This window comes from Hyaena hyaena, unplaced genomic scaffold (assembly GCF_003009895.1).
Source record: "Hyaena hyaena isolate Hyena2069 unplaced genomic scaffold, ASM300989v1 scaffold_43, whole genome shotgun sequence".
Taxonomy (NCBI): domain Eukaryota; kingdom Metazoa; phylum Chordata; class Mammalia; order Carnivora; family Hyaenidae; genus Hyaena; species Hyaena hyaena.
In genome coordinates, this window is record NW_024080675.1 from 712,786 (window position 1) to 725,757 (window position 12,972).

General features: G+C 50.2%; 1 long non-coding RNA gene across 1 annotated transcript in view; it reads left to right on the forward strand.

Annotated features, from left to right (window-relative positions):
* Positions 1-12,758, forward strand: part of LOC120230496 — a 57,187-nt gene extending 44,429 nt beyond the window's left edge. Inside the window, exons 3-5 of the long non-coding RNA XR_005528044.1 lie at positions 2,209-2,382; positions 11,935-12,111; positions 12,737-12,758. This is a non-coding gene — a long non-coding RNA (uncharacterized LOC120230496). The remainder of the gene's footprint in view (positions 1-2,208; positions 2,383-11,934; positions 12,112-12,736) is intronic.
* Positions 12,759-12,972: the final 214 nt, after the last annotated feature.

Genomic DNA, 12,972 nt, shown 5'->3' on the forward strand with positions numbered 1-12,972 from the left:
GTCTGACTTCGGCTTCATCATGGCCTTGCATTTCATGGGTTCAGGCCCCACATCAGTCTCTGTGCTGAGAGCTCAGAGCCTGGAGCCTGCTTCGGATTCTGAGTCTCCTTCTCTCTCTGCCCCTCCCCTGCTTGTTCGTTCATTCTCTCTCTCAAAAATAAACTTTAAAATAAAAAGAAAAGAATAGTCCTTTAACACACCCTGCTTAAAGGTCTAATTGCATCCTGTTGTCCTCAGGAATGAGTTAAATTCCCTTCACAGTCTGCCTCCTGCTCACTTCTACAGCCCCTCTCTCACCGTTCCAGACTCTGCCCATCACCCACTGGCTGTTGCTAAGCCCTCAGCTTGGCCCTCAGTCTCCCTTCCCTCTGGCCATTGCTTGGTCTGCCTGCTTTGACCCTTCCCTGCATTTAAGCCTACAAATCCTTCAGTCTTAGACTCATCAACTTTAAGGAAATAAGGTCAAAACAAAAACATCAACCAGGTTAGCTGGTGGATTTTCATCATGATATATCTATAACTCAGTCAATCTAGCAACCATTCATTTATCAAGGAATCATTAATTCAGATTTATTAGACATCATACATGCAATAGTCCAGGGCCCCACTGGTTCTAGGTGTCAGCCCCTACGGTTCCGTAGCAGGATTCTTCTTGCAGATTCATTCATTCGATCTGCATTCCCATCTTTCATTTGTATTTATTCAACAAATGGCCATGCAAAAATTAACAGAAGGGAATCCCTGTTCTCAAGCATCACGGACCTATGAACACATCATCATGCCACATGGTCAGTGTCACGAAAAGGAAGGCAAAGCATTGCAGGGGGCCGGAGGTGGTCTCATGACAGAAGGGAGATTCCATTGACCAGTGTTAGCAGGTAGATGGGGTGTGAGAGACAGGGGAACCAGAAAGCAAGGGAGAGAGGTTCTTTTCAGAAGAGGAAATGGCGGGTACAAAGGCTCAGAGACTTAAAACCTGGCTCTGCCGGGACTTAGGTAACATGAGCACAGGGGCCGGAGCGCTGGAGCCACGCAGCCTCATGCCCCACCTGCTGTTGGCACTGTATCCTCCACTGGCATGGAAAACCTTCCTCCTCTTCCCCCTCCACATCCTACCACTTCTTCAGACCCACCCAAGACCTGCCTCCTCCATGAAGCCTCGGACTTTGTAGCGAACAGATGCACACTTAATTCCACTCTGGCCTGTACGTCGCCATTCAATATTTCATAACAAATTTCACCTTCTACCAACTTGTAAACTCCTCAAAGACAAAGCCTGTGGTACACACTTATTCTCAGTTTTGTGGGCATCCAGGCTGCTCTGTGAATGCTTGTTGAAGCGACAACAATATTCTAGCCAGGCTGGAATCTCTAAAGGCAGAGTCCCAGTCAGCACCCATGCACGGAACCTCAAGCAATGACTGATGAGTCTCTCTCTCTCTCTCTCTTTTTTAAAAATGTTTGTTTATTTTTGAGAGGCAGAGAGATATAGAGCACAAGCAGGGGAGGGGCAGAGAGAGAGGGAGACACAAAATCAGAAGCAGACTCCAGGCTCCGAGCTGTCAGCATAGAGCCCAATACAGGGCTTGAACCCACAGACCATGAGATCATGACCTGAGCCAAAGTCGGACGCTCAACCAGCTGAACAACCCAGGAGCCCCTGATGAGTCTCATAATACATGCCTTCTGTCCTCATACAACACCTGCTAAGAAGTTGGGCCATGGGTCTGTGACGAGCATTGATTAGATACCACATAGCCCCTGATTTTATGATTCTTGGAGAAGAGATAAGTAATAATATTACAAGGAATTTGAAAGGATCCCCATTAGAAGTGCCTAGCTCTAATCAACCTTTGAATTTACTGTTAATGAACTTCTCACTTATGGAAAGTAAAAAAATGTTGCCATCCATGTAAAGCCCTGAACTTGTGGATAGAAGAACCGGGTCTTTGGTCTGTCTCTACCATGTATCAGTCTTGTGACTTTGGACAAGTAATCGATGCCCTTTCAAGCCTCAGTGTCCTCAGTCTTTAAAATGGGAATTCTAATACCTCAAAGGGTTATAACGATTCTCACAAGGCTGTTGTAAGGATTACATGTGGTAACAATGTGAGCATGGTTAGTAATATGTGAAATGTCATTTGAAAAGCAGACAGCGCTTTAGTTTTTATCACAAACTAGAGTTTCTTCCATCTGTTTTGTTCTCAGTGTTCAAAATCCAGACATGAGCTCTCCACAGGGGAGTAGATGCTCTGTAGTAACCTTAAGGAGAAAGAGCTTCCATCATGCCGCGCCTGAGATCTCCTATGACCGCCTTCTCAGCGACCGTAGGTATTGGAAGAGCCGTGTCTGCAGTCCTCAGGGCAGTGCGGTGCGTGTGAGGTAAGGTGCCCTGGCGCGCTCAATACCCCGGGCAATAGCACCTGCTGAGAAAGTTGCCCAGGCTCAGCTTTTCCCAGGAAGAATTCTGTGTTACAGGCCGTCCCCTTCAGAAAGAGTGTTCTGCTTCGATTTGTCAGGGAAAGTGGTTAAGCACTGCTAACGACAAAAGTGGGCCCCAAATGACAGATCCTAAAAAAAAAAAAAAAAAAAGAAGAGGATCCTCTGGAAGGAAAGACAGTTGTGTCTGTACAGCAGGCACCAGTCTAACGTGCAGTCAGAAACCCGGACTCAAAGCCTGTCTCTGATACAAACTGGCTATGTGGACTTAGGAAATTCACCCAACCTCTCTGATCCTTTAAAATTATGCTTTGTAAAATAAGCCTAATACTGCCAATCTTTTGGCATTAGTTTAAGATTAAATTTGTATGAGCTTTACAAAATGGAAAATACCATGTGATCATGAGCTGATTATAAATTTACCTGCCTAAAGTAATCATTCAGAATAACCCAAACTGTGAGCCTGTGGGCCACCACAAGGTTGTCCATCAAGGAGACTTAAATGCCATTCTGAGAACCACCCCAGAATCTGAAAGGCATCTCCTGCAGATGAAGGGCATGCCACAAAAGCCAGTTGGTTTCCGTGGGTAACTAAAGGCCACCCTCACACGGTTGGCTGTTGTCTCCTAGGCACATTCCCGTCCCTGGGGCAGGAGGGGAACATGGCTGCATCCCCGCACGCCTTTCCACACTCTGGGCTTTACAGTTCCCTAGGCCTTTCCTTTGGCCCCATGTTTTTAATTTTCCCCGACCATCCTGTTAGGTTAGCAGAGCAGATAAACCCTCTCTTCATGCATAGACACTTATTATGCATGACTTACCTGGGGCTCCAGAGGTCAAAACAGCAGCGCCAGGCCCCTGGCCCCTGCAGCCTGGAGCCCCAGCATGGAGAGTTAGCTGGGATCTGAGCCAGGTTTCTAAAGTCTTTGCCCATAGATGTGGCCACGAGCCGGAGCTTAACCAAAGCCCCGTGGGCTGCAGCCTGGGAGGTAAGCAGCCTCCCAGGGGCACAGAACTCCCCGGCAACCCTGGCTAGACTCGGACGTCTCCTTCCACCCATGGCTTTTTATTTTCTTGCATTTGTTTCCAAAGGGACCAGTAGGCACTTGCCCCACCCCCCCGCTTTGGCCCTTGCTCCCTGTGTGTAACTGGGGTGCACCCTGTTGGCCCCAGACTGTGATGTATGGGCTTCTTCAGGCTAGGCAGCAGGGACTGGAGCCTTGCTGGCCCGAGGCCACTCCTGCACCCTGTGCTTCAGATGTGGTTAGCCTGTGTCACAATGCTTGGCAACGGTTCCAGGAGGCAGTGAGGCCTTTGTTCATGCCACTGTCTTGTCAACTGGCTCTAACTTCATTTGGCTGCCAGCTTGCTTGGCCTTTTGCATCATCCTGGCCTGCTCTGTCCTCCCTCAGCTGGATGTTAGTTCATCATTCCAGATTTTTCAGGGAATATCTAGGGTGTGCATGTGAAGCTCCTGTGCCTTCCTCCAAAACAGTTTTGGAATTAACATCGTAGACAATGAGCAGATTCTTCACAGTGTAGGAAGTAGGCTTCCTGGGGCTTCCCCATTCCTGCTGGTACAGAAGAAGAGGAATCACGTGTGGGAGACTGGCATCAGCACTCAGGCACTCTGGGCTGTATAGCTGCGGGGGGGGTGGGCATTCAGACATTCATTGCTTCCACACATTTTAATTGAGCACATACTATGTGCCAGGCACTGTTGTAGATACCCGGAATAAAGCAGTGAACAATAAAGACAAAACGCCCTGTTTTATGGAGCCAGCATTCTGAGGTGGGGAAGGGAGTGAGGAGAAGAGACAAGAAAATAAACTGATAGACAGGCCAAAAGGTGCTAGGGAAAAGAGTAAAACAGGGAAGGAGAAGCCGGCCATAGGGGTGCTCATCCGAGCGCCCCCCCTAGTGCCCAGCATGGAGTGCATCCCTGACTCTGATCTGGCCAGCTCCTCAGGGCTGTGCCTCATCCCCAGACCCCCAGCAGCAGTCAGTTAGAGCTGAATCACCCACCTAGAATCACCCACCAATCCTGCCACCAAGGGTGCCCCCCATGAGCCCAGCTCCACCCAGAGCAACCCTCTCCACCCAACCCTAAAACATCCTCTTCTCCCTGATGTTTCCCTCCTCCCTCCCCCAAATACCTATGCTATGTAGCCATTCAGACCTGTACAGCGCTGTGGGGAGAGAGCTAGCCACCAGGCAGCGCAGAGATGGTGGCCCGGCGGGGCCTGCGTGTGGGCTGTGGAAGCTCTGGGGTAGGGGGTGGGGGGAGCAGAGGTTTTTGTAGGGGGCTGTCCCATGCACTGAAGGATGATGAGTGGCATCCCCGGCTTCTACCCACACGATGCCAGTCATGCCCCCACCCTGAATTAAGACAACCAAAACCATCTGTACCCATTGCCAAATGGCCCCTTTTGCAAATGGCCCTTCAGTTGAAAGCCAGTGGTTTAATTCAGCATCGTTCAACTTATTTGACCAAGAAGCACCTTTTATTTAGGGTGGGGGGATGTCCATCAATACAGCACATACCCGGTGCCATTCTGAACACTCTGGGTAGTGCTGCGTCTGGATAAAGCCACGTTCCCACAGGGTTCAGGGCCTTGGGATGTGGGCCCTGCCTGACGCTCTGGCCACAGATCAGACCATTATCAGTCTCTCCTTTTTGCTTCGGTAAAGCCCAACCGTTTTGTCATTGCCTGTTTACACATTTTATGTCCTGGGCCTTTGCCCACCTGCTGCCCACAGTGCCCTTCCCCCCTTGCCTCACCTGGTTGGCAGATCCATTCTTCAAGATTCTACTTGGGCATCTTCTCCTGCAGGAAGCCATCCCTGAAGCCAGGACAGGGCTGAGTGGCCCGCTTTGCCCCTGAGCTCCCATAGCACCTGCCCTTGGTCCTTCCTACCTCTGGGCCTTAGGCAGGCCCCACAGCCATGTAGTCCCCCCCGTCCTGGAGTATGGGTGGTTGGGGTCCCATAGCATGGGTACTCTGGATCCATTTCTCCCACCCGACCTGCAAAGCACAGATGTCTTTGCATCTCCAGATCCCGACAAGCTGTCTGGCACAGAGTTGGGGCACAGTAAAGGTCAAAGTGAGTTGACAAGTAAATAGAGCTCAAAGATGGATGTGATAAAGGAAGTGAGGACCAGAGAACACAGGCTGGAGGAGGGAAAGAACCAAGGGAGAAGATTCTTTCTACAACCCAGGGAGGGGTGGTTAAACTGCCTTCCTCTCATTTCTTTCCCCTTTGGGCTAAATCCTTCAATTGTCTTAACCTCTAATCTCACATCCAGCCTCGTTTTCCAACCCTCTAATGGATCATCTTTGTCATTCATATCCGTCCATGCCTTCTTCACATTTTCCAGAGGCTGCTTTTGTGTTTAATGTGATACGTTCAGAGCCGCAGGAGCCCAGAGCCTGCTTCCCTAGAGAGAGAGCAATGCTTCCACTTAATTAGCTTGAGACTCCACAATTCCCTGAGCCTCATCGGCTCCCTGGCCCGGTGGCTGTTAGAGGAGCAAATTATTTTCACAGAGAAGAGAGTGGAGAGAATTGAATTAGTGATTATGCTAATTATTTCCTTTTCTGTGTCAGGGACTGCTCGGGCAGGGAAGCCCACTGCTGGGCCAGAGGTTAGGCAGGGAGGAGGTGAGGAATTTGGAGGGAGAAGCCCTAGGCTCTGAGCTGGGCAAGTGGAAAGTCCTTGCTGGAGGAGACGCCTGAGGGATGTGGCTTCTCCGCAGAGTTTGGGTCTTCGGGCTACAATGAGGGTGGATGGGGAAAGGACTACTCAAGTTCTGGGCTCTTCCATCCACAGTGTGTTCTGTGAGGTAGACACACCTCCATTTGCTAGATGATGAGGTGTGAAGGAAAAAGCCACAGATGGAGAGACAGTCCCAGGGTCACCTGCCTAGGGGGGTTAGGATGCGGTGGGGGGGGGGGTGGACAGTGAGCAGAGAGGGGTCGTTCCAACTGAGATCTAATAACTGCCAGTCCAGATGATTTCCGTGGCCGCCCAGCCCCTACTCCTGGAGGACTCTGTGTGTCAGTGATGGCAGGGCCGGCAGTGCTGAGAGCAGACACCTGGAGCAGCCCTGATAGCGTACGTCACAGGCCCAGGACACTGCTGGCCAGCCTGGTGCTCTGTGTGGTTGGTGGCAGCCTTCAACCCTCTGGAACCAGTGCCCTGGGAGTCTGTGGTTCCTTCTGTGCAGCCTGCCTGAGCCGCCCGCCTTGGCTGTCCACACCACAGCTATCTGGGGAGCCGTCTGAACCCAGCAAATTCCTGCCACGCTGGTTCTGTTTATCACTGGGGCTGCCAGTGATTTTTGTCAGCCAGCGATTCATCCACCAGCCAGTCAACAAATGCCTGCGGGAGGCCAGGCCCGGTGATGAGTGATGGAGGTGCAGGGCAGGGTGGGATGGAGCCCCGGCCCTCGGGGAGGTGGGCTGGGACAAGGTTAGTCAGGAGACAGGCCAAGGACCCTGTGTTCCCTGGGACCTGCCCTCCTGCTTAATGCAGTCTGTTTCCCTGCAGACTTGCAGAGGTAGCTTTGAGGTGGAGGGTCCTGTGGAGGCTGCTGTGTGAGCTGATACCCCCCCCCATGTGTGGAAGCAGCGGGATGCCCCTCACTGGTCACCCTTCTCCCCCAGCACACAGAAACTTGAGGATGCCTAGTGAGAGGTCGGCCTGCCCCTTCTTGCCCATGGTTGTGGATGGTGGTCCTTCCCCCTGGACATGGTTTCTAAAACTGAGGACCATTGGCCGAACTTTATGCCACCCTGATGGGAGGCAGCAGGTGAAGAGATTACCAACACAGGTGGATGCCCAGTCCAGGTTGGGGCAAGTGACCTGACCACTCTGTGCCTCAGTTTCCCCCATACAGGAGGAACTGCACTAGGCCTGCTTCACGGGAGTGTATGTAAATTGACGGACACGTACAGCTGACAGCATGGAGGGCACATAGAAGGGCTCAGTAAATGACAGCCCTGTTGCCTCACTGCACCCTCCAAAGGGCGTCCTCTTTCTGCCTTCTCGTTCACACCTCCTTGGCAACTGCCCAGAGTCCAGAGAGTGAACTTCCTGGGAAGAGTGCGGGGACGAAAATACTTCGGCCATGTTGGGAACTTCCCATGTGCAGCTGGTCCTTGAGTGCCACCCCCCCACCCCCCCAGCTACTCTGCTGGAAGAGTGAACTCAAATCCTGGCTCTGTCACGCCCCTAGTGGTGGCCTTGGAGAAGTCACCCAAACTCACCCAGCCTCAGTTTCTACCCCTGTCGATGTGGATAATCCCACCTGCCTCAAATACTAGTAGAGTATTAAGTAATATAACGTAGGAGTGGCCACCTGTCTTTACTCACAAGAAAGCACGAGAGGGCGGAGAGCCAAAGGAGAGGACAGCCCAAGTCATGAGCCAGAGGGAGGCATGTGGCACTTGACTGGGGTCCGTAATACCAACAGCTGCACTTAAGAACACTCACTGCATGCTGGCACTACGCTGAATATTCTCTACCTTACGTGCCTCACTGCATCTTTACAGAAGCCTCACGAATTCTGTATTGTCCCCATATCACAGATGAGCAAAGGGGAGGCTGGAGAGATTCAGGAACCGGTGGCAGAGGCAGGATTCAAACCCAAGTGTCTACCATCACGGCCCCTCCGCAGTGCTGCCCACTGAGGGTGAGGGGGAAGTCTGTCCCTCTGGGCCTGAGGGGCTGAGTCACTATGTCCCTTGCCTATACAGTGGACATACTCATTCCAGCTCTACAGGGAATGTGTGACATAGGCTTGGTGGTCCTCGCGCCTGTCCAGCCCTCGGCGGGGAACACTGTATAAACAGAAGATGACTTACCCGCCCTGCTGCCTGGAGCCAGATCTCTTGCCATGCCAAATTGTTGGAATGGTTCAGTGACAAGTGTGTTATTAGGAGGAAATTTATGATGCCTTATTCAGAGTGAGTCACCGAATCCCTGTGGTGAGAGGCAGGGGGAAGGGGCCCTCTGCAGAGGCCGGCTAACTGGAGGACCCTGGCCCCAGCTACCCTGGGCCTGACTACCTCCCCAGGCCCTCACTAGATGGTCAGCACTGACCCGTGATGAGGGTGGGTGAAGTGAGGGGTGGGGGACAGCCTGCCACTTAGGGAAAGGTGGTGCCCTGTGGAGGGTTTACAAAGACCTCACGGGGGCCGTGACAGGCTCCAGAAATCTCTGCCCGCCACCGATTGTCCCAGGATGTTTTTGTGTCAAGCTCCAGGTCACCCTCTGACCCCTCTCCAAGGGTGCTGTACAACCTTCCCTGGGAATGGGTCTACAGCAAATATTTCAGAATTTGGGCAAACTCTGTTCTGCCTTTGAATCACAGAGGAGGAAGATGGTCTAGAATTAAACTTCAGAGAGAGGAGGAACTAGCTCAGATGTTCCTGTTTTGCTGGGATTTATTTTTTTCCCTTAAAACCCATACAACACCATGTGCAGAGAAGCTCTAGCTTGAGAAGTTGACTCTAGTGGGCATCAGTGTGACTGTAGAAGACCTGGAACAAGAAAGCACCTGTCCAGGAACAGCAGGTGACCTCCGTGAGCAGATGTCACTGCAGGTTGCTAGATAAGGCTGCCCCTTCTCTGTCTGCTCCTGGGTATGCCATGAGGGATTTCCTTGATGCACTGGAACCCAGGGGGTGGGCTGGAACATTCACACAGGGCTCAGGACACGAGGACCACCTGCCAACCCTGGCAATGTCCGTAACGCAGACGGGGTGCAGAGCAGCTCACTTCACTGGCGGCTGCTTACCTAGTCACCTGCATTCTGCAAACAGCTGAAGGGCAGCCAGGAGGTGGGACCAGACCACTGGGCAGCAAAAATGAGGTCTACGGTGTCATTCATGATGAAGCTCACCCCACCTCCAGCAGAGAAGCCCGGCTGGCTTTTTCAGGCCCTGCTGCCTCTTGATGTAACCACAATCCTAACATGACAAATAACTTTATTTCTCAAACCAGACCACATTAGAAGGACGGGAGCGCCTCTAGAGCTAAGATGTTCAGTATGTGGGGGCTAGTGACCTCTTTGAGAATCTAAGCAAAACTGTGGACTTCCACTCCAGAATAATGCATGCACACCCAGTGTGGTCCATGCAGTATCAGGTGGTTCTTGGCCCTTTGAGGATCGCACATATAACCCAGGATGAGAATTCTAGCTGTAGAGATAGGCACACCTGTGAGCTGGCTGCCCAGATCCTAGACAGCAGACATGGTGACTTTTAGCCCTGTCCCTACTGTATGGAGCCAACTCCCCCATACCTGACAGTGATGACATTCATCACAATGACCCTGTCAGAGCCTGGCTGTGCTTGGTGCCTTCACCTGAAAGTAGGGACACACACAAAACACTAGTGAGCATGTGTGATGTGTCAGGCATCTTCTAGATACTTTATCTGTTTGAATTTACCGTACCTTCACAGCAGCCCTCTAAGATATTTCTGTAAGGAGCGTGGGCTCAGATTGTTCAGTTCCCATTTCCAGTGGTGAAGTTATTGGAAATGTGATATTTTCCCAGAAAAATATCTATTGAACACTTTTGAACTTTCTATTGAACACTTGCTTTGTGCCAAACATTGTGCTAAGTATGGACTTTACACATCTTCATTTCTTACACACAAAGCCACATTTTACAGATAAAGAAATGAAGGCCTTTAGCCTTTGGGGACATTGCCCTGAGATCACCCCTCAAGGAAGCTAGTCGAGCCTATTGGAGGGTGAGGGAACAGTGGAGAGAACTGAGGCACCCCAGCTGAAAGCCAACACCAACCACCATACATAGGAATAAGGCCAACTTGTGTTTTCCAGCCCAACCAACTTACTGAATGCAGCTTCACGAGCGAACCCGGGTGAGACCAGCAGAGGAGCCACCCAATCAATCCACAGAATCATAAAAAATAGTACAACTATTGTCATTTAAATTTTTTTTTAATGTTTATTTTTGAGAGGGAGAGATACAGAGTGTGAGCAGGGGAGGGGCAGAAAGAGAAGGAAACACAGAATCCAAAGCAGGCTCGAGGCTCTGAGCTGACAGCACAGAGCCTGACATGGGGCCCAAACTCATGAACTGTGAGATCATGACCTGACCCGAAATCAAGAATCGGATGCTTAACTGACTGAGCCACCCAGGTGCCCCAAAACTATTGTCACTTTAAGCCACTAAGTTTTGGGTTTGGGGGTGATTTGTTATTCAACAATGGATCACTGATACAGCCTCCTAAATCCTACTCCACTCACACTTTCCCCCCAAACAACCACTAGCAGCAGCATTTCAAAGGCATTTAGCCAGATGAGAAGCCCCCCCGGGAGGGAATACCTACAAACATTTGCTAGATGGGCAGGTGGGTAGAGGAACCGTCTCTGATGGAGTAGAGCTGAGAAAGTGACAATCCACACGGAAGCAGGAGGGGCACATGACTGACACGTGGACCGAGGAGCCCCAGAGAACCTCTCAGGTCTGGGTGCTTTTAAAGGTACTGGGTACCACAGAAGACAGGAGCAAGGCGTGGAGCTAGGACACAGGAAGCCACAGCCGACTCTCTTTTCTCCCCGGGAGAGACCAGAAATTGTTATCTGGAGAAGCTGTGCTTAAGGTGCTTGGGACTCCAGGACACTAGTCCCCACAGAGGGTAACAGGTAGGAGCTTGGAAACTGGGAGATTAATTAAAAACCATAAATAAATGATGGGCCCTCAGATTCCCCTGACTGCTCCCAGAACCCCAGCAGCTAAGTGTCACTTCCCTTCCAAGCAGGCAGCTGGAATATTCTTCTCTGGGTAGATTGAGTTTCTTCCTCACCCAGGTCCCCCACCCCCACCCCTAGGAAAAGACCTTCATAAAGTGTTGTACAAGCAGTCCCAGTAAAACAGCCTTCCAGCCATCTGGTCACCCTACTATGAAGTCAGCTGAACTGTAACCCTGTCTTTCTCTTAAATATGAAGGCTCACCAGACATTTAAAATGAAAGAGCTCAAAACAAGAGGAAAAGGGGTGAACTCAGAGGAAATTGCATACAGCAAGCAGAAGAACCTGAAAAAAATTTTTTTAAGAACTTATAAATTAGTAACCTTGGGGAATAGACAAAAATAGAAGTCCATGAAAAAGGAACAGAGAGGCAAGAGCTCTTGGAAATTTAAAATATAATAAGGTTAAAAACTCAGGAGAAAGTGCCCAGCACGATGCACAAAGAACTGTCCACACTAGAGTCCCTCAGTGTCAAACTTTAGAACATGGAGAATAAAGGGAATGTCTGGGAAGCCCCAGAAAGAGAACACTTAAGAGACAAAGGAATGGGGGATGAGAAGGGCATCAGACTTCTCTTCAGAAACACTGGATAGAAAATAATGGAGGGATGCCTCCCAAATTCGGAAGGAAAATGATTTTCAACCCAGAATCTTATGCTCAGCCAAATCAGTCAAACGTGAAGGGGAAATAAAGAAAAACCTTTTCAGACATGCAGGACTCAGAAGCAGTTCTCATCATGGGAGAAGAATCCACGGCACACAAGAACAGGGGCTTCAGCAAAGGAAAATCAGAGGGGTTCTCGAGGCCGAGTGCAAGGAGCCAGCCTGGAGAGGAGGGGCCCCCCAGGGCCACAGAGAGAAGGGAAGGGCCGACTCGTTATCTAGGTGAGTGGCAGAAAAGGATCTCCAGGCCTCTGAGGAAGCTGCTTTAAATAGAAGAAACTAAGAAATGGCAAAGAGGTGGGGGATTACTTGTTCTCTGTAATAATGTATGAGAAGCGCCTGGCTGGCTTAGTCGGTCTTAATCTCAGAGAAATGAGTTCAAGCCCTACATTGGGTATGGAGCCTACTTTAAAATAATAATAATAATATGTAAGAAATAGAATTTAGGTGAATATTTTGAAACCTGGTAGTAAGAGCAGAAGAAAAGCTGCTGCTGAGTTGGAAGTGGCTGCTTCAGGGGAGAAGAGAAGATTGGGGCTGGTTTCTGCTGTGTCTTTTAGCCCTGTTTGAGATTTATTTGTTTGTCTATTTATTTATCTATTTATTTATTTATGGGGGGAGAAGGGGCAGAGAGAGAGGGAGAGAGAGACCCCCAAGCAGGCTCCATGCTGTCAGCACAGAGCCTGATAGCTCACAAACTGTGAGATCATGAGTTGAGCCGAAATCAAGCTGCTTAACTGACTGAGCCAACCAGACACCTCTGTAGCCCTGTTTGGTTTTTAACTATGGGTATAGGTCACTTGAATAAAATAAACATTATAGTTGTTGTTTTTTTCTTTTTTGATAGAATGCGAAGAGGGAAGAGGGGCAGAGGGAGAGAAAAAGAGAGTGCATGGATCGTGACCTGAGCTGAAATTAAGAATTAGACACTCAACCAACTGAGCCACCCAGATGCCCCCAAACATTAAAATTTATATGGAAATCAAGAGCATGGGCTTGAGAGTTCAATGACAGAGTTTAAATCTCTCTCTACACTCTTATGGGCAGCAGTGTGTGGCCACTGGCCACTGGCCTTCCTCAGCC